A 23,141-nucleotide genomic window follows, 5' to 3' on the forward strand; every position below is an offset into this window, starting at 1 on the left:
TTGACTAAGGAATATTTGTAAACTCTTAACTCTCTTAACTCTTGATACTTATGTCAATTTGAGGCCGTTGAGCCGATGATGTAGTATTTTGGAATCTAATGGACTTGGAAGTATGATTATGGGAATGGAAATACTGTAATCTTTTGGGTATCATATGGAATATTGCGAGGTCTTATTTATGGAAATCTTTTAGATTTATATTAAAAATCGAGGGCGTGACAAAAACTCTAAAATTTTATATCCAAAATACGACAATATGGTTATAAGATTCTATACTGATTTTAGGGTACACTTCGAGGTCATCAAGTTGGACATATTTATATTCGTTAGACATTGTCTAATTCCTTGTTAGCCTTATAACTTGGTATTAAATGTTTGTTTAAATAGTTTAGACGTTTAATGGCTTTGTTAACATTTTGACATGTGTTAGCATAATAGAAATGTTATGGGATTTTATAAGATATTTGCTTAAACATTCCAACGTATTCATATACTAATATGAGTTAGTTTGTGGCTAGGTAATGAGCCGGTCAATTGGGATGTGTCGAAACCGCAAGTTTGGCATACTCCAATCAAATCAAAGGTGATTGTATTTGATATAGTTATTCTCCATAAAATATTGTTGTTGTGGTGTTTGTATATCTTGCTAATCGAGATTTAGTTATTGATATAGTTATCTATGGTGGAGATTGTGTATCATGCTAATATTGGTGAATTAATTGTTGATATGCATGCTTGGGGGCTGTATATCATGTTAATTGAGGTTTAGCTATTGATATGCATGCTTGATGAATATGGAGACTTGTTGTAGGTTGATTGTACCCGTTGAAGGATTGTTGACTGAGTCACACCAGGTCATGGAGCCATGCCGCCTAATTAACGGTGAATGAGAGCTTAGTGTGCAGGACATAGTACACTGGGTACATTAAAATGTGGTAGATGTGTTACTACATGCTTGTGTGATTTACATTTATGCTTATAAATCTTCAATTATATATATGTGGTTGTTCGTTGATTATTGTTGCTGTGTTTGGAGGATCTATTGGTTATAACTATTATATTTAATTGAGTATTTTAGTTGTGTTGGTGATTCATACTCATGTTGATATTCCTTCGGGTATTGCAATATTTTATCGAGCCCACTACTAGTCAATGCTTTGGGGAGTGCTTGGATTAGCGTCGGGTGATGTCTTTGGTTAGGTTGTTGTGTAGTTGGTTAATCACGAAGTTAACTTAAGCATTTTGTAATTAAGCAGCAATATGTTTATTTATTTTAACTTGGAGTTGTGGTTTTTAGCATTGACTTAGTTGTATTAATTTTTTTTTTTTTGCTCGGCAAATTGTTGCATTAAATATGGAAAGTCTTTCGTTGGATTTTGATTCTATTTGGTTTATGGTTTGTTGTTGGTCTTTGTATGAAATGTCACATGGTGGTGCTGACTCAGGCCCACTTTAGGTGACGTTTGCGGTGCAGGGCGTGACAAAGTTTTAATTGTCTAAATTTTTTTTTTTTACCTTTTTCCATTGCATTAAAGTTCAGGAAGATGTAGATATGTTGCCCGTGCATAGCACAGGTTGCTTCCTAGAATGGCAGGTAATAGAGGGACCCACCAATTTTTGTGCTCTCTTTTGATGTGCGGGTTGGAGTAGTTTTTTTGAACATAACTTATGAAAATACTCTTTTTTTTGTCATGTTGTACACATTAGTGGGAGGTTAGCGGAGAATTAGTTAGTTAAAAACCAAAGGGAGATCGATGTCTCTCTATAGACTTGAATCCGAACCTCTCCTTTGCAAGGCAAGAGGTACAAACAGATTGGCTAAGAACCATATCTACATCGAAATACTTGAAAAATAGTTAAATGAAGAGCGGGTAGGAGATGCTCAAAGAACTTATCCTTAGTTTAGCTCCTTTGATTCACACTTCAATTACACTTCCATTAAAATAAAAGAAACTGATTGCTCAAGTGACCAATTATACCCCTCTAAGCCCTCTTAGTTGCTCGCATAATGATCACATGAGTGTTTCCAGTCCAAAAATTAGACGGCAGGCAATAGATGGTTGACATTGACAGATAATACAAAATCTCAGGTTAGACTTGTCCAAATTAAAAATAAAAGGACCGTAAACACCCCAATCTGGGCCTCCGGATAATCTTTAAGTTCCCCGATAATGAAATAAGAAAAAATATACCTTCAAGACTTGGATTGTTGCTCCTTTGTTACTCCTTCTCTAAACCTCAAGAAAACCGTTTTTCTAAACATGTAGAGTGGCCCTTGGTTCAATTGCAAAGAGAAAAACCCATTTGCTTGGTCAAAAAAAACTTTTCCCATGACACATAAAGGGTAAAATGGGCACACATTTCAATGTATAAAACGTCTTTGAGTGAAACCAATTGGGTTAGAAAGAGGACTCGACAAGCTTTCCAACGCTTCAAACCGCGCTCAAATCTAAGTTCGGGAGTGTCCGGGGCTCCCCCGCAAAGTTCAGTGTGCTGTGCTGTCTCGAAATACCGCGCGGCATTTCAAAAACGTCGCGCGGCATACCAAAAAAATTCAAAAAATCATTCCACCACATGAGATTACAATACACCGCCAGGCATTTTAAAAAGATTTTGAAATTACGCAGAAGCTCAACTGTAACAACTCTGATTTTTCATTTAATAAAAATCTCGTTGTTATTCGAAATTTCTTAATTTCTCTTAATTGCTCGATGGTTTTCTTATTTGATTCCTTATAGTTTGTATTCAAGCAATTGAACGCCTTATCATCATATTCCTCGACTAGAAACTCTAATTACACTTTAGCCCCTCAAGGATCGTTTCTTGACTTTTAAAGCTCTACTTAGTAAGTCTAGTTAGCTTCTAACCGGCTTGTTGGAGAAACCAAACTAGGAAGCCACCTAGTTACTTTTCTCTAACCGTAGATGGACCATTTTGCCCATCTTGAACCTTTTGAACCTTTTCAACCCTAGACTAGAAATTATTTAATTATTTTCTTTTATTGTTTTGGTTTTATTCTTTATCCTTTGAACGATAAAAGATAGGGGAACTATTATCCATTGGATAATAGCAACCCAATTCTTTATATTAAAAAGATTCAATGTAAGATTTGAGCAAAGACTTTTATAATTGCTTTAAAGTACCTTTTGATTATTTTACTATAAAAATTCCCTAGTAACCATTAACCATTGGACAATAACCGTTAGGGTAATCTTTACCCATTGGACAATAGCCTTTCTAAATATTATATCTTGATAAGTACATATATATATACATATATGTTATTGTCTTATGCAAAAGGACATGTAGTCTTTTTTTTTAAGGCTTAATTTATTAATTTAAAGTACTCGTCCTTTATTACTCATTGGTCATTAACCATTAGGGGATTTATTATCCATTGGTCCATAGGATAGTTTTGCCAAGTAAGTACTAGGCCTAATAAACTAATCTTTTAATAAGATTTCCGGAAGTACAAAGTATACTATTATATTAATTGAGTACTAGTACCTTTTGTATTAGTTTAAAGGAAGAATCTTGACCCTTTTAACCCTAGAATCTTAGTACCTATGTACTTACTTATATATAATTAGTTAGTCTTTCCTAGTACATATATATGTATGCATATATATGCGGGTGAGAGGGAGAGGGAGAGGAGAGAGAGGCCGAGAGAGAGAGGAGAGGAGAGGGGCCGGGTGAGAGAGAGAGGAAGAGGGAGAGAGAGAGAGAGGGAAGGAGGAAGGAAGAAGAAGAAGATGGGACTTGTATTTGTTGTTCTTTCACCTTTTCAACTTATGGGATGAATATCTTCCAAATCTATCACCTTTTGTCCTTCAATTATTCTTTAAACACCAAATCTTGTACCATTGTCTTCTTTCCTTCCAACAAATCTTCCAAAATCCCATCCAAGGTACTAAAACTAGCCATGCAAGCCTAAAACTAGGTGGTTAGTGTGCAAGCAAGCCTTAACTTCACCCATCAACCTTTCAATCAACCATGACAAGTGAAAGAAAAGTGAGAGAGAGAGATTTGGCTAGAGAGAGAGAGAGAGAGAGAGAGAGGAGAGTCTTGGCCTATAAATTGAAGCCATTCCAAGCTTCAAACTCACACCTTCAAGCTTTGCTCTTCCTTCTCTCTAGAAATTTTAAGTGTTCTTGCTTCCAAAGTTCTAGTTTTCTTGAGTTTTCTTGAGTTCTTGAGCAATACCACCAAACCACCTCTTAAAACCACCCATAGATCTTTAAAGTAGTCCACATTAGTTAGTAAAGTTGTTTCTAGGAAAAGAAAGTACATCTCTTTTCCTTTCGAAGCAAACTGACGCCGTTACGCCGCCGAATTCCAAAACCGACGACCAATTCCTCGTAGCCGACTACCGCCAAGAAGTAAGGTACGAATCCTAGCCCAATAACTCCATGTATAGTATAAGATCTTATGTTGGAGAATAGAACGCCAATAAGAAGTAAACTTTGACCATTCTTTCTAAAGTAGATAAGGTTATCGTTTGATGTTTGAGATGCATGATGATTAGTAACTTATTTTCGCTAATGGATGTATAAAGCATGCTATGTAATCTAGAATTGGATGATCTTGTTAGAATAGTTTCAAGACTTATTGAATGCTTGTGGAAAGTCCTACCGCGGAGTCATTGCATGAAAACGAGACACGGAAATCGAGAAAGTAGAAACATGGCACCTAGGGTGTGGTTAATGAAAAGGCGTGTTTTAAAAAGGATGAAATGTTTTGGAAACCGCAATATGGCCGGACGTGGTAGCCCATTGTGTGGTGTGTGTTTGTGTGCCAATGGGAACCCGGGACGGCGGAACCATTGTGAGGAAACTCGGGAGACCGGAACGGCGGAACCGAGGTTGGGTGTGTGCTTGGTTATCAGCGGAGAGGAGCCAATGCAATGTGTGCCAATGGGAACCCGGGACAGCGGAACCATTGTGAGGATACTCGGGAACCCGGAACGGCGGAACCGAGGTTGGGTGTGTTAAAAAAATAATTTTTGAAAAGGTGATACGTTTATGAAATGTGGAAAATGTTGACACGGTCTACGAGGAGTCACGTAGGAGAAACTCACAAATCTTGGACACCAACGTTGATTGATATTCGAATACAGATGTGTCGTTGTTAGTTAATTTGGCTAGATAAGCATGCACTATGTGGAAATTATTGACTATATGATTGTATTGTTGTAAGTTAAGGGTTAGATGGTTTGGATTATTCTATTGAGCGTTGTAGCTCACGGTGTTGCCTTTTTGGTGACCCTGACCTATTATATTGGTGGCGACACCGGTATAATATGTCAGACCTCATAGATGAACAGGGTGAACTTTACACCTTGGAGGCCTTTGGAGCTGAAGAGCTAGCCCGGATGGAGGAGCAAGCGGAGCAGTAGTTAGGAACCTTAGTTCCCTTCCGTTTGTAATAAAAGTACTTCTTTTCAAGCTTGTTGTAATAAAGAACCCGACTCAGTTTATTTTTCAATAAAATTACTTATTTAACGTACCCAAAATTCGGGGCGTTACATCAACCCAGTCCTAGAGGGGGGTGAATAGGACTAGTTTAAAAAAACGATTACCCTTTTTAATAGTACTTCTTTTTTTATTTTCTGAAAAATATTTACAAAGAACTATAAACTAATCAGGTGCACAAAAATAAACAGAGACAATACACACGATATAGTGGAAAGCCTTAGGGTCTGAATAACCCTAAGACAAAACTACAGCCTAGTCTACTATTTTCTATTAATCAAAAAGAATTACAAGATGCGAAATAGAATAACCCAAAGCTTACCCACAAGCATTACCTATACTCGCCAACTTGCGATGCTCCCCGAGCTTCTTTAAGATTCAACAGAAGTCCACAAACCTCAAGTTTGATCTTCGGATTCAACTGGCTCCGAAAAGACTCCTTGTCGATTCGGCCAACAATAACAAGGCACCAACAGATCACAAGATGAAATGTTGTATGATGTGTACTGTGATCTAGACAAACCCAAAACGTTGGGAAAAAGATGCAGGAACAAAAACTCTTGGTGGCTGCCAAACTATTAATCTCAATTGCCGTCCATCAATCCCTAGCAACCAACGCTTTTTATATCCTCCAAAAGAAAATCTTTTTGTGATTTCTATATATGAAAGCCACCAATCTTTCGATATTTTAAAAAAGAAATCGTTTAATGATATATATGTATATATAAGGAAAACGTATCTTTCCTAGCCCCCAATTATATATTATGAAAAACAAATCTTATATATATATGAAAACAAATTTTTGGAGACAAAATCATGGTAACAAAATTCAATCATATGCATGACGTGTCGTGCAATGCACTTACTTGTCACACAAAAAGATCGACTTCCCAGCGGTCAACTTGGCGTAGAAAATGGGAGGAGCATCGAGCGAGCAACTACCCCATAATTAATAGCCTACCCATTGCAATCAATGGAGTCGATACAACAAAATACCAATGGAGGTTTTGGAAAACCTCGAAAAGTGCCAATATATCTAACAGATTCCCATACGCGTCAGACGTGCACAGCAAAACTGTCAAAGCACGTTTTTCACGTTTTTTTCCCATGCGTAGCAGAGCACATTTTCCACGTTTTTTTGCCTTTAGGTGCACTCCAAACATATTTTTACCTATATATACACCCATTCTCAGCCATTTCAAACAACCATATACATCTCTCTTTCTCTACATCAACCCACAAGTTGGGTTATTACAAAATCAGTCTCAAACTGATTTTTCTTCTTATTCTCTCTACAAAAACTCACTCAAATTGCCCCTAAACTCAGAAACCCAACTGATTTTAGGAGTTTTCAGTCTGAATCAATCTCCATTTCTCCATCGTCAACCACATCTAAGCTTTGATCAAAAGGTATAAACAAATTCCTTAGGGTAAACCACGTTTAACTTTGAGGGGAGCCGATCTAGGCCTTTCTCGGTCTTTCTATACTGAATTTGGGTCTCAAACGAGCTTTATATTCAAGAAGTACAAAAAAAATAGTTTCTGCACTGGATGTACTACATCATGCGGCGTTTTACAACACCGCACGGCATAGTGTATTACACCGTGCATTATTTTATTTCTTGTACATACTCGTTCTTATGTTTTTTTGTTCAGTCTGTTTATTACTTTTCTATGCGGATACATTCCAGAGTTAAGTTTCATGTTAAAAGTCATCTTTTTGACTTTATTAAATCTCTCAATATTTCAAAAAGTTTTTAACATTACTTTACATGATAAGAAGAACAAAAGGGTATCGTAAATCTTTTTTTTCCCCCCAGAGGTTTGGGAAATATAAAAAAACTATTTTGCGGACCTATGGTTTGTTTTGTCATGTAAAAAACAAACTGATTCTAGAATGCGTAGGCAAGTACATCGCACGGTGTTTTAGTTACACCGTGCGATGCATCCAGTTCGTTGTGCGGTGTTTCACATGATATTGGCTAGACTGTTGTAATGCTATTATTTCATTTTCTGTACATTGTTCATCCATTCCATGCTGTATAGTTCACACCACAAGCATGCCGATGTGTTATATTTAATTCCGTGTCCCTTTCTCATACATGTTTTAATCAAAGTTAAGTTTTTCCAATGATATTAAATCCCCCATTTAAAATGCTTAATAGAGCCCGGTCTTTACCGGACGAGTGAGATGTTTTTTCAACAAAACCTTCCCTGCTCGTAACATGGCTCCTGAACCCAAAGTCTCAACATTTTCGCTAGATCAAAAGCCTTGTTCTCTCAAACAAACTCTCAGTTTCTCGGATTATCCATCTCAAAAATCCGGGTGGCGACTCTTCGAGCGCGCTGGTCGGGGAGTCCATAGTGGCGACTCCGCAGGGGACTTTTATTCAATACTTTACTTGTACATTTTTTTTCTCTAAAAAAAAAGAAAAAAAAGTGTTGAATAATTAAGAGAGCTAAGTTTGAAAGGCATTTTTCTTGGGGGATTTAAAATCATCTGAAAAATTTCAACTTTGTTTTCTTTTACACTCTGCACAACACAAATCTCGCTAGTGCATGTGTTCTGACAATCTTGCCCGGCTTGCCGTTGACAAGCACTCCCAGGATACCCAGCAACCCTCGACCGTGATGAGTCATCGTACCATTCTACCATTGTCTCGCAATACACCTGACAATGGGAGGTACATCTTGACTCTAGTCCGGGGAACCCTACTAAACCAAAATCGGCCTTTTGCACAAGTACGTAGCCATAGAACCCTCCAAACTAGGATAGGGACCTATCTATTAGGGCTATATGTTATACTTTGCTTATGTGCTGCACATATCTTGCTCACATGTCATATCTCATCATCATGCTACATTGCACATGTATAATTCGATCGTTAGAGTAGTTCTAGGACTTCTCTCTCCCTCCCACGTTTTAAAAAAGAAAAAGGTTGCTAATACCCGATGAAGAGTCGTGCCCCATGGGACACCCATTGCTTAATACTAACGAGTCCTTAAAATGACATGCTTGGGAGAAGTCAATTCTTACTAAGTCTTCAATACGTTTTTCAATCAAAGGTTCAAAAAAAACAAAAACAAATGAAGACTTAGTTTGTTTTGACATCTCTTAAGCTTCGTTGTTTATAAAGGATACACTGTCAAAAGAAACTCTGAGGATCGAGGCAACTTTGTTAAAACTGTTTTCTGTGAGTCTAGGAGACTTAAAATCTATAGAGTTTGAGATAACTCCGGTGTTTGCCGTGCCCGAACGACCCCTCTGGTCTGGATCTAGTCTTAGGATGAGCATGTATCTAGGTTTCGGCAACCTCATTGCTTTTGTCTCGGATGCTCAACATAAGGAGATTGGCTCTGATTCCGAAGCATACAAAATTTAACCTACCTGACACGACTTACCCGTGGCTGCTGAAACCCTTGGTACAGTCATATCCTAAGTGAGATTTGGAGTTGAGGTAGGTCTGTAGGAAGTTAGGATGGTGACAACAACGATGACATGTGAGCATAAAACCTTTCAAGGTTAAGACATGGACCCATTAGTTAGAACTATGTGTTATATCCTGCTTACTTGATGCATTTTCATGCTCATATCATCGTACTGCACTGCACTTGTACGGTCCATCCACTAGGCACTTGTCTACTTGTCTTCTGGGACTTGCACTCACTTCTACCTCGTCTTCCGCCCTTCTTTCCTTCCCCCCCGTGGTCCAAAAAGATTGCAAAGACCCGATGAAGAGTCGTGCATCTGATTACATGCACGTTGTCTAAATCAATTAATCCTTGGAACGATAAAGCCTTAGAGATATCAAAATTTATTAAGTTGTCAATACATTTTTCAATCAAGAATTCAATGGAGATTAAGGAAACAATTAAGCTACAATACTGTGATGCTCACACCACCTAGGTTACGGTGCCAAGTCACTTACACCACTTAGGTTGATGGCACCATGTAGCTTACGCTGCCTCAATTACGGTATCACGTCATTTACGCCAAACGGTTTCTAAAACCAAAATCGAAACTTTGAATGAAAAATGTTAGGAACTTAATTTGTTTTGCCATCTCCCAAGTCTTGTCATTCCTAATCAAAGGATACACTGTTAAAAGAAAACGCCGAGGATCAAGGCACTCTTTAGGGATTGCACTGTCAGTCTCGAAGACCTTAAATCCATGGAGTTTGCGATACCTCATGCGTTTGCCGTGCCCAAATGGCCCCCGGTCTGGGCTAGCTTTAAGAACACTAGTATCTAAGTCACAGCAATCTTATTGCTTTGTCTTGGATGGTCATGATAAAGGTGATAAAGGTGTTGGGTCTATCCCTGCTGAGTAAATGATTTACCCAGGATTGTTGGAAACCATATATGCAGTGTCTTAAGTGAGACTAGGCCGTGCTAGACCTTAGGACAACATCAAGATTGATGACACGTACATGGCATGTTCTTTCTTCTTCAGAAATGCGTCTGGGACTCATCTAAAATTCACTTTTTGCTTTACTGTCAGTACCGGGCCACCCATCATACACAAAACCACACAGCCAACTGAATGAGCTGAAAAAAACTATGGAGGAAATGAGTCAGAAAATGGACAAGATGCTAACTCTGGTCCAAGAGCTGGTTAATCGTCTTACATCCGTAATCCCAAACACAAATGTGGGACTGAATAATGATGTTGGGAAACTAGGTGCCGACGGGGCTGACAAACTTTGCTCAAAAGTGAAACTCTCAGAAATGTTCAAGGATCTGGTTGAAATTCATGATGCTAGGGCTCACTCGATGGAAGATACTGAACCCCTGTTCGAAACCAGTGCCGACATGCATATTGTCTAGGCAGAAGCACATGAGATCAATCAAAAAGGCAAAACGGTTTGTCTCAAAAGGCTATACAGTTGCAAGACAAGTAAAGCTTCCGTTAGAGGCACCATGGGCACCACCGTAAACCCTCAACTTAGTCGCGGAACCAAACCAAGGGCCTTTTCCCATTTCTCTGAATCTCAATCCTTGGTTTATGAAAAGCTCCTCAAAACTGGCCTCATTAAGCCACTCCCCCAAACTCCTTTACCTCAAAAGCTTTCAGCAAATCAGAACCCAAATGCCTTCTGCACCTTCCATCAAATACCCGGTCATGTTACTGATGAATGCAATCGTCTCCGCCACGAGATTCAAAACCTCATAGATGACAGAATCATCCCTCCACCACAGCCAGACATCGTGCCCAAGCGCAATCCTTGTATCAACTTCTCCTTTTTCAGCAGAAAAGGGTGAACCATCAAGAGCCATGCAATGGTTCGCCCTTCCACGAGTCTGGGAGTTTTCAAGCTTCGAGTCCTTGTCCTCTAATTGACCATCTTTGTGTTTGAGTTAGATTGTACCTCGAGTCTTTCATACTTTCACTGTTGTGTCTATGTGTTCTCAAATTTAAGTCTGTAAGAGTCAAAAAAAAAAGAAAAAAAAAGAGTCAGTTTCGTATGCCTGAACTACGTTGTGACCTAATTCCTTTACAGGATACGTAGGCAGACTCATCCTGAGGCCCGGTCACAAGCATTCGAGTCAATCCCAAGGTTCGGTCATACTCTTTCGAGTTAACCCCTACTGATTCGGTCGCTGCGTCTCTGTAATAAACTCAGGGTTTCGAAATTATTTTCCACCATCAGTTGAAAATCATGATAATCACTTCAAAACACGAGATGATTTTTGATTGAACCCTTCACCCTAGGCAAGAAGAAGAATTTCAAGGGACCAAATTCCGATGCTATATCCGTTCTAAGAAGCATGTCGTGACTCTGAAAAGGCTTGCTAAGTTAAAATCTCAAAATCTGACCTTGGCAAAAGTTAGAGTATGCAAACAAAAGCCTTGCAATGAGCATCTAGACACCCAATCTGGGCCTCCAGATAATCTTTAAGTTCTCTAATGATGAAATAAGAAAATATATACCTTCAAGGCTTGGATTGTTGCTCATTTGTTACTCCTTCTCTAAACCTCAAGAAAACCCTTTTTCTAAACATGTAGGGTGGCCCTCGGTTCAATTGCAAAGAGAAAAACGCGTTTGCTTGGTTAAAAACAACTTTTTCCATGACACATTGAGGGTAAAATGGATACACATTTCAATGTATGAAACATCTTTGAGTGAAACAAATTGCATTAGAAAGAGGACTCAACAAGCTTTCTAATGCTTCAAACCGCGCTCAAATCTGAGTTCCGGAGTGTCCGGGGCGCCCCCGCGAAGTTCAGTGTGCTGTGCTGTCTCAAAATACCGCGCGGCATTTCAAAATGCAGCGCGACATTTAAGAAACGTCACGTGGCATATCAAAAAAATTTCAAAAAATCACTCCACCGCATGAGATTACAATACATCGCCTGTCATTTTAAAAAGATTCCCATACGCGTCAGATGCGCACAGCAAAGATGTGAAAGCACATTTTTCACTTCTTTTTTTCCATGCGCGTCAGCAGAGCACATTTTCCATGTTTTTTGCCTTTGGGTGCACTCCAAGCATATCTTTGCCTACATATACACCCATTCTCAGCCATTTCACACAACCATATACATCTCTTTATCTCTATATCAACCCACAAGCGGGACTATAACAAAATTAGTTTCAAACTGATTTTTTTATTCTCTTTACAAAAACTCACTCAAATCTCCCCTAAACTCAGAAACCTAACTAATTTTAGGAGTTTTCAGTCCGAATCAACCTCCATTCCTCCATCTTCAAGCACATCCAAGCTTCGATCAAAAGGTATAAACAAATTTCTTAGGCTAAACCACGTTTAGCTTTGAGGGGAGCTGATTGAGGCCATTCTTGGTCTTTCCATACTGAGTTTAGGTCTCAAACGAGCTTTATATTCAAAAAGCACAACAAAAAAAAGTTTCTGCACAGGATACACTACATTGTGCAGCGTTTTACAACATATGGCATGTTCTTTCTTTTTCAAAATTGCGTCTGAGACTCATCACAAATTCACTTTTTGCTTTACTGTCAGTACCGAGCCACCCATCATACACAAAACCACACCGCCTTCTCCGACCACCTTAAGGCAAGGCAAGTAAAGCTGAATGAGCAGAAAAAGACTGTGGAGGAAATGAGTTAGAAAATGGACAAGATGCAAACTCTGGTCCAAGGGCTGGTTAACCTTCTCACATTCGTAATCCCAAATACAAATGTGGGACCGAATAATGATGTTAGGAACCTAAGAGCCAATCTTTGTTTAAAAGTGAAGCTCTCAGAAATTCTCAAGGATCTGGCTGAAAATTCATGATGCTAGGGCTCACTCGAAGGAAGATAATGGACCCCTGTTCGAAACCAGTGCCAACATGCATATTGTCTTGGCAGAAATACATGAGATCAATCCCAAAGGCAAAAGGGTTTGTCCCAGAAGGCTATACAGTTGCAAGGCAAGTAAAGCTTCTGTTAGAGGCACGTCGGGCACCACTGTGAACCCTCAACTCACTCGCGGAACCAAACCAAGGGCCTTCTCCCTTTTTTTTGAATCTCAATCCCATGTTTATGAAAAGCTCCTCAAAACTAGCCTCATCAAGTCACTACCCCAAACTCCTTTACCTCAGAAGCTTTCAGCAAATCACAACCCAAATGCCTTCTGCACCTTCCATCAAATACCAGGTCATGTTACCGATGAATGCAATTCTCCGCCACGAGATTCAAAACATCATCGATGATAGAATCATCCATCCACCACAACCAGACATCATGCCCAAGCGCAATTCTTATATCAACTCCGCATTTTTCAGCAGAAAAGGGTGAACCATCAAGAGCCATGTAACGGTTCGCCTTTCCATGAGTCTAGGAGTTTTCAAGCTTCGAGTCCTTGTCCTTTAATCGACCATCTTTGTGTTTGAGTCAGTTTGTACCTCGAGTCTTTCATACTTTCACTGTTGTGTCTGTGTGTTCTCAATTTTAAGTCTATAAGAGTCAAAACAAAAGAAAAAAAATGTGTCAGTTTCATATGCCTGAACTACGTTGTGACCTGATTCCTTTACAAGATGCGTAGGCAACTTCATCCTGAGGCCCGGTCACAAGCATTCGAGTCAATCCCAAAGTTCAGTCATACTCTTTCATGTAACGCCCCGAAAATTCGGAGACATTAAAAATAATAACGAAAAGATTATTTTCACAAAAGAAATTCAAAGATTTACTGCGTCACCATTTCAAAAGCAAATGTCATTATATCACAACCGTTTTGAATAAATCAACATATTACAATTTTCAAATAAACTTAGAAGCTTCCAAAATAAAATCGACTTAAATTAATCAGAGCGACTATGCGCACGGAAACCAAGGTTTTCAGCTTCTTCCTCATTAGGATTTAACTCGATCGAATCGTACGACACTTCTGTTCCATCTTCTGTACCTGGCGTTCGAGTCACCAGGGCAACATAGTACCGTGAGCGATGACGCTCAATAGCCAAAACCCACCCGAACCCATAACTTACAAGCAATAAGAAAATATAATTGAAGTGCATTAATTGACATAGCATAAAAAGAGAACAATTAATCATTTTATTACTATTCTTCAACCTAAGTGAAATCTCGGATCTTATCCACAGATCCGTTCCTACCCATAACCTCCGGCGTAAGGCACTGATGTGATCCGACTCCCCTTTTCCAGATCCGGATGAAAAATACCTAAGTTATATACCCGGTATCCCATCCGTGACCATAAGTTCGGATAAAACTTCCCGGGTGCGCACGCGAGCACACTCTGTCCCGGTTTGTGACACAAGCACAATACCACCCTTATGTCCCGTCCCAAACATCCGAGAGCCGATCACCACCATGCCGTACCCAGGGTTCGTAAATCCATACTTTCAACAAATCACCACCAATCATTCATCAATAATACAACACCACGGGTTCCAAACCAGGATTGCCCGGAATCCAAAATCACATCCTCTCACATTATCCATTAAACCTACTTTCACGTCTAATATGTTAAATCCGTACATCGCAACCAACCCCGGGAACCTATTTGTCCAATCTATCAGTACAATAACATTTCACAAATTCAACATTATCATGATACAGGCTAACATGCTAATAATGTTCAATCGAGCGATAAAATTTATTTCGCTATAGAATTAATCATGCCACAGAAATAATCTAGCGATACAACTAACAATGCCAAAAAGAATAATCATGTGATGCCACAACAATGCCAAAAAATAATCGTGCGATACAACTAATATTGCCATAAAAATAATCATGCGATAAAATTTATCTTGCGAGAAAAATAATTTAAGCGGTTCCTTTATTTTCTCTTTTCTTTATCAAAACTAAAGTCTACATTTATTCTTAATCGTCGCGGAGTATTGTCAGTACTAAAATAATTCATGATCGCAATAAAAACTAGGATTTAACCAAAACTAATTAACTTTGGGGCTTAAAATCTTAGATTCCAATACACTAGGGTTAAATTTACAAGCTAAACAAACTTGAGGGACCAAACTGTAATTTTTCTAATTTAACATTTCGATTTTCCAGTGACTGTTTTCAACGGAAAACAATGGGCTCCCGCCGGACCTCAACCGGCGACGTCGGATTCGATTAATATCATACCGTAACGCTAAAATCATAATAGAAACACGACATATACTTAGGGAGGTGAGTTCCGAACTACCTTTCGTCCGGCGAAACGGGTTTCGGAGAGGTTCGGTGGTGGGTCGGAGCGGCGGCGGAACTCGATAGTTGTGATGGTGCTACGGCTGTGGTGACCCGGCTGTAATGGAGGAAGGAGGTGGTTATGAGGAGGTACTGGTGGCCGAAGGTGGTGGTGAGCAAAGTGAGTGGAGTGGAGCTACGGTGGTTAGAGGTGCTCGGTGGTGGCTGGAAATGGAGGCCCGGCTGGCTGTTCTCTCTCTCTCTCTCTCTCTCTCTCTACAATTCCCTCTCTCTGCCGAAGTGGGAAAACAAAAGGGAGGCAGGGGTTTTAAAAATTGGTTTGGATTTGCCTTAAGGATATTGACCCATGGAAGATTATGTGCTGTCTACTAGTGAGGAATTTAGGGAGGAGATGAGGGATTTTGTTCCCCTTAATACTCAGCCGAAATTTGCAAGAAATGGGGAAGGGTTTGATTTGGTCTGCAGCAACACACGCACACAAGAAAAAAAATATACTCACCGGGTACGAGCACGCATGATCGATTACGGAAATAAAATTTGGTGTGACGTTGAAAATAATTTCTCGCATTAAATAAACTAACGAGCAAAATAATATATATATATATATTTTTTGAAAATTATTATTATTTATTAAAAAATATCGGGTCTTTACATTTCAAGTCAACCCCTACTGGTTCGGTCGTTGCGTCTCAGTAATAAAATCAGGGTTTCGAAATTGTTGTCCACCATCAGTTGAAAATCATGATAATCACTTCAAAATACAAGTTAATTTTTGATTGAACCCTTCACCCCAGGCAAGAAGAAGAATTTCAAGGGACCAATTCCGAATGCCATATACGTTCTAAGAAGCAATGTCATGAATCTGAAAAGGCTCGCAAGGTAAAAATCTCAAAATCTGACCTTTGCAAAAGTTAGAGTATGCAAACAAAAGCCTTTCAATGAGCATCTAGACACCCCAATCCGGGCCTCCGGATAATCTTTAAGTTTCCCAATGATGAAATAAGAAAAAATATATTTTCAAGGCTTGGATTGTTGCTCCTTTGTTGCTCCTTCTCTAAACCTCAGGAAAACCCTTTTTCTAAACATGTAGGGTGGCCCTCGGTTCAATTGCAAAGAGAAACACGCGTTTACTTGGTCAAAAATAACTTTTCCATGATACATTGAGGGTAAAATGGGCACACATTTCAATGTATAAAACATCTTTGAGTGAAAGCAATTGGGTTAGAAAGAGGACTCGACAAGTTTTCCAATGCTTCAAACCGCGCTCAAATCTGAGTTCGGGAGTGTGCAGAGTGCCCCCGCGAAGTTCAGTGTGCTGTGCTGTCTCGAAATACCACGCGGCATTTTAGAAACGTTGCGCGGCATACCAAAAAAAATTCAAAAAATCACTCCACCGCACAAGATTTTAGTACACCGCCCGACATTTTAAGTAGATTCCCATACGCATTAGACGTGCACAGCAGAGCTGTCAGAGCACGTTTTTCACATTTTTTTCCCATGTGTGTCAGCCGGGCACATTTTCCATGTTTTTTTTGTCTTTGGGTGCACTCTAAGCATATCTTTGCCTATATATACACCCATGCTCAGCCATTTCACACAACAATATACAACTCTTTCTCTTTCTACATCAACCCACAAGCTGGGCTATTACAAAATCAGTCTCAAACTGATTTTTCTTCTTATTTTCTCTACAAAAACTCACTCAAAACTCGCATAAACTCATAAACCCAACTGATTTAAGGAGTTTTGAGTCCGAATCAACCTCCATTCATCCATCTTCAAGCACATCTAAGCTTCTTTCAAAAGGTATAAACAAGTTCCTTGCGCTAAACCACGTTTAGCTTTGAGGGGAGTGTAGATACAGTGATTACTGATTGACTTCTCGTGAACTCATGGACTTATGGTGTGTACTTTTAGCCACTTAGAGGACCCAATCCAGAGCCAAATAGCTTTTCAGACAGAAATACAGTATCCTAGGAAAATCTATCTTTCGGCCGTAACATTGATCTCATGGCCTCAACTTCATTCTTTCACCCGTGAAACATGTTGCCTGAAAATCTCCCTGAGAGATCGATTCCTGGGCAGCCAGATCTATTCTTCGGCCGCCACATCTATCCTTCGGCCGCCAGATCCATTGCTCGACCGCTAGATCGTCTATTTTCCAGATTCTAGAGTGTTCTGTCATACATTTGATCCGATCCTCAAAACCCTAGCAGCCTTTTCCCAATGCATTTGGGCTACGAAAGCAGAATCGTCTAGATATATAATTGCCCTAGAATTCCTTATTGATTCACGCCATTTGATTGGCAGGAGTGAGTCACCAATTGCCTATATAAAAGGCCCTTAGGGTTTCGAAATTAATATGTTCATACACCCTCTCTGGTCACGAAACCCTGCCAATATACTCTCTCATATCTCCTCTACAAAAGTCCTAACTTTCAGAAGGCAGTCGCGATCTGACGATCAAATCCGTAAGTACAAACCCTAACCCTAGGGTTTTCGTGAAGCAAATCAGTCAATCCCATTCAATCCGAAGCAACGAAGCCACTGAGGGATCAAGGTGGTGAGGCCGAAGGGCCTTTGGTTCATTTTATTTTCAGTTTATGCATGCTAATCGTAGTACTTTAGCTCTCTATTAGTTGTTTAGTCTGGTGTGAGGAAGAACATCGGCTGGGTCTTCGATCCATCGGCCAGTACATCAAACCAGGAGGATCCCTCGGTTGTGACATCTATTCACCAGCCGCAGGATCCATCTCCCTGGGACAGATTTGTTTTCTGCTTATTTTGATGCATGCTTTTAATTATCGTACTGGCTCACCATATCAACTGTTAAAGGCTAAAAACAGACTACGTGTTAGAATCAAATAAAGTAAGCATTAATCATATGTCGAACAATTATGGGCCAGTCTCACGACCGGGCAAAGAGGGGTGCCAAACACCTTCCTCTCACTGTACTTTTGGCTCCCGCACCCGGAATCTCTATCTATTTTTCCTAGTTTTCATAAACTAGGTCGCGACTCTCTTTTGATAATAACCGCTATCGTGTGGCGATGTTCCTAGTCATGGGAATATCCACGATCTTAGTTTATGAAGCAAACAACCAAACAAGTAACCAACAATGATCAATCTGTATGGCGATGCCCCATTTGGGAGGTGTCTACAGTTTTTGGCGACTCTGCTAGGGAATTGAGAGCCATAACCAGAAAGTTTGACATAGGATTAATACTTTCTTTATCTAAATCTTTTTATCATTTGCATCAGGCGGGCAACCTCGTTGAGCTCACCTAATTTCCTGGCATGTCACAAGCTATGTTAGGGGTTCCAGCAAACTCCACAGTCACTTGTACCTAGTGGTATATCAAAAAAGGGAATCACCCGATTACCGCCTATGATGGGCTAGTGAAAGGATTGGTGCCTTTTTGACAACGGAGCACCCTTGAGACTACCCAAGCCTTTCATGTGTTAGAAAGTCACAAAACTTATCAAAATAAGATAGGAACCCACAGGTTAAGGAATTTTTTTGCATTTTGCTTTGAAGTTCTTCCTCACACCCTGTATCATTTATTGTAACATCTTTTCCTGTGCAGAAGGGTTGGGATTTTCAACCCAAGTCCTAACCCTGTACGGCCAAGTACTGACTTACAGGTATTTTATTTTAAAGCAGGCATGATAGGTAAGCCAAGAAAGCAACCACAGCCAATTTTATACTCTTACAACACCCGAAGTCATGCCAAACAAAGATCTTTGCAGCCATCTCGCATGTCACCTTCACCTCTCAAAACGCCTTCACCTTAACGGTCCTAATCACTTCCGGGGACTTCGCGGTCATCTTCTCAGCAAACCCGATCATCTATCAAATCCCAAGCTTCACCAAGCAATCCTCCCATTCCTACAGCAGACAACGATGCCACTATTGCAGATCTCTAAGCTCAAATTGCTACTTTACTAGCAGAGAAAGTAGCAAGAGATGCTGAAGACAAAGAAAAATTTATAGAAGATGAGAATCCTCTTAAAGTAATAACAACAGAGAACCGTGAATTGGCCAAACAAGTCAAGGAAATCAAACACACTCCGGCCTGTTCACAGGTGGACCAAATTCTAGACTTTGAGGGACTCTGCCTCTTCCCAGATTCTTAATTGCCTGAAAAATTCAAAATGCCAAACATTGAAAAGTTCAATGGAACATGCAACCCTACCAGCCATGTCCGCCATGTTATCAACACCTTGAAGCCAATGGGCTTGAATGACGAGCTCATTGCTCAATTGTTTCAAAGGCCTCTCATTGGAAGTGCCCTTGATTGGTTCCTCACCCTTAAATTTGTGCATTATCATACTTGGCCAGAAATTGCCAATGCTTTCGTCAAGCAGTATGCACATAATGTCCAAATTGAGTTAACTACTCGAGATTTATAAATGACTAAGCAAGAGTCGAGCGAAGATTTTGTCACTTTTGTGGCTAGATGGAGAGAAAAGGCTGCCAAAATGAAGAATCGTCCCTCCGAGGAAGATCAAGTGAGAATAGTTGTCAAGAATCTGCAGCCTAAGTATTTAAAGCATATCTACACTCAAGCCATAACCGATTTCAAGCGCCTACATGCTACTGGGCTGCAGATTGAAGAAGGGATCAAACTAGGACTCATTGGGAAAGAAGAAGCTCATCCACCTAAGAAAACCTTCCTAAACTAGGACCCAGCCTTGCCGCAAGACCCTTTCCAAGCTAGCCCTTCCGAAACTCAAATCGGCCTCGCCGTAACTTTAATCCTCTCTACATGACTCTCTCCCAAGCCTTAACCATTCTAAGCCGTCAGGGGCATCTCAAACCCCTGAACAAACCATCTCCTCAGCCATCTTATGGCCCAAACCATGACCCCAACAAACAGTGTGCCTACCATCAATACTCTAGGCATGAGACAGACAACTGCATGCGTCCATAAAATATAGGAAGTAACACTAAACAATTAAATTGCTTTGCATATCCTCCATAGCACCTTGCAAAATAGGCCATAGTACCCCTTGCTACTCAGAGTAAACAGGCATACACAAACTACTAACTAATTAATCCAAACTAGAAGGGCTAAGCTGCCACTTCATCTCAGCAACAAGATATGCGAGGGGTTATGCCACCACCTCGGCTCAGCAATGCAATCAACTAAAGCAATTAACTAAACTAAACAAAACTAAACTACAATAACAAAAAACAGACTCAGTATTTAACTTAGCTTTGTTACACCTCAAGTTATGATATGAAGATCGGTTAGAGGTATCCACTAAGCTAAATACAAGCTACCAAACATGCTACTAAACTACGAGATGAAAGCAGGATACTTACAGTGGTTTGTTGAACCTCCAAGAAAGCCATAATAAGATAATCCTCGGCAACGACGCCAAAAAATGATTCGTTTGCGTCAATATATGGAAATATGATCACCCCAAGCATAGGGTAAATACGTCATTTGAAGCATAATAATCCGGAAGACCGCTATCGTACCCAAGGGAATAATTAGTACGGCTTGGATGGATTTGTAGATGCAAGTATTGGCCTTGAAGCGGCTAACTTCGAGATGTAGTTGGTAGTGAATTAAAAGTGCGATAGAAACAGTTTGAAAATGATTTAAACTAAGCGGCTAGGTCTAGGGGATTTTGACACCCATAACTTGAATCAATCAGCTCTCTCACGAATTACTCGGTTTGAAATATGCATCAACAATCTCCCAACCTAGAGGATTTATCACTAAGCCCATTTACCAGAAAAGAGTCGAAATATCAAGTTAACTCTAGTATTCATCTAGCAAGGCCCGGGATGACATAGGTCTAAGCATCTATGCGTGGCAAGTAGGCGCGCTCTTGCCTACCTATGATCAAAGAGGTTAACACTGTCGAGATTTGATAGACAAACACAAATTACCTTGATTTCCCAACTAACAATAAAATTTTAATGAAAGATAAACACGATTAATTCAAATCATGGAGTGTTAATCACCCCATGACCAGGCCTAATTAATTACTCACTCATGCCAGAAATTAAATCAACAAAGCTAGGAATTGAAACCATAATGGATTTCAAATTAAACTAAAGATTAAGATAGATCTAGAGCATAGCTACAACTTTAATGAAGGAAGAAATAACAAATAACAACTAATTACTAAAGGAAATGAAGATTTTAATCAAGAACAATGAAGAACACTAAGAAGATTGAGATATACTCTTTAGATCTAAAAAATGCAATAAAAACTATCTCTCACCAGATATGATGACATAATGGGGTATTTATACTAGCCCATATTAGTTCACAAAATATCCCAAAGGACGCCCTAAAAATTCACTACATAGACATTCGGTATCGATACTAAGAAACGGAGTATCGATACCCGATGACAATTGGCAGATTCCAGACGTTCTGTTTTTAAATGGTATCGATACTAAGAAACGGAGTATCGATACAGCCTTCAAATGCTTGGGCTTTTCAGCTTCCGGCCTCCAGCTTGGCTTCCAACATCCTTGGTCACCCGTCGGGTCTTCAATGCTTAATTCTTTAGCCCCTGATGGCTTCATTGCTTTGTCACCTTTGACTTTTGGACGCCTCCGTCTTGCTTTAAGCTTTAAGATTCCCTTATTAAGCGGTTTACCTACAAAATAAGGTAAACAAACCCTACGTGCGATATTAACTAAAAAGCTCGATTAACTAACTATAAAACGATAAAACTGAGGACTTAAGCACCAAGAATAAGCATTATTGGGTGCTTATCAGCTAGCAACAGATGATGGAGAATGTCCGTAGAAGAGGAGGGAGGCAAGTTGATGGTATTGGAAGATGGCGTGGCCATCACGTTCAAAGCAAGAGAGAAAGAAAGCAAGGAACGGCGACGGCGATGGCGGCCGAGGGTGACTGCGGTGGAGAGCAACGACGAACTGACGATGGTCGGAGGGGGAAAGGAACGGAAGAGCTCAGACGAGAAGAGAGGTGGAGGAGGAAAGATTAAATGAACTGTCAAATCGATTAAACCGAATTTAAATCGATTTTCTGACTTTTGGCTTTCTCACGGCCGAGACATCGATTCTTCGGCCGAGACATCGATTCTTCAGCCGAGAGATCAATCTCCTGGCCCCCTAATCCATTTCCCAAAGCAGCATCAGATTTTTCTCAGTGCACTAATTCAAGTTTTGGGTCCACGACCAAACCAATGATAAACATTCATTAAATTAGCCTTGAGGGCATTCCCAAGCAAATATAATGAGGTCAGAACTAGCCTTGGGGGCATCCTCGAACATATGGAATCTTAAGCACCAATATCAAGCCTACTTTGGAATTCTCCACAAGCTTTCTCACCTTGTCAAAGGATCTTTGATTGCTGTACTCTGGAAATATGATAGCCGTTGCACTCGTAATCAAATTCCCTCCATCCAGCGGCTCCATGCTCACTATCTCACTATCTCCGCAGCTCTGTGCTCAAGTCACTCAACAACTTTGTGCCTACTACCTTAGTCATTCAGCAACCCTGTATTCATTTACCAACAAAGTTCCATATTCAAGCCATCTCGGTAACTTCACCAAGCTCACCCTCAAAGGCCCTGTGCTCCTCATCACTGCCATCCAGCAAACCCTGAGCTCATCATTTTAGCAGTTCCAAAGACTCTATCATTCAACAGCTCTAAGCTCGCCATCATTTAGCAGCTCCACACTCATGCCCACTACTAGCAAGTCACTCAACAACTTCATGTTCACCCGTCCAACAGCTCTATACTCCCAACAACTCAGCAGCCCAGTGCCCAAGTTACTCTACAGCACCATACTCCTTGCCATCAAGCTATTTAGCAGCTCTGCGCTCACTACTTCAGCAGCCCAGCATTTATTATCAAAGTCATTCAGCAATTCTACACTCACTATCCATCTCAGTAGCTCTACGCTCGCTATCTTAGCAGCTGCACGCTCATACTTCAAGTTGCATAATGGCTCTATGCTCGTACTCACCATCTCAAGCAACTCTGTGTTCACAATCCCCACAGCTCTAAGCTAACCATCTCAAGAGCTCTACG

The sequence above is a fragment of the Rhododendron vialii genome, chromosome 7a, assembly GCF_030253575.1.
Source record: "Rhododendron vialii isolate Sample 1 chromosome 7a, ASM3025357v1".
In the NCBI taxonomy this organism is placed as follows: Eukaryota; Viridiplantae; Streptophyta; class Magnoliopsida; order Ericales; family Ericaceae; genus Rhododendron; species Rhododendron vialii.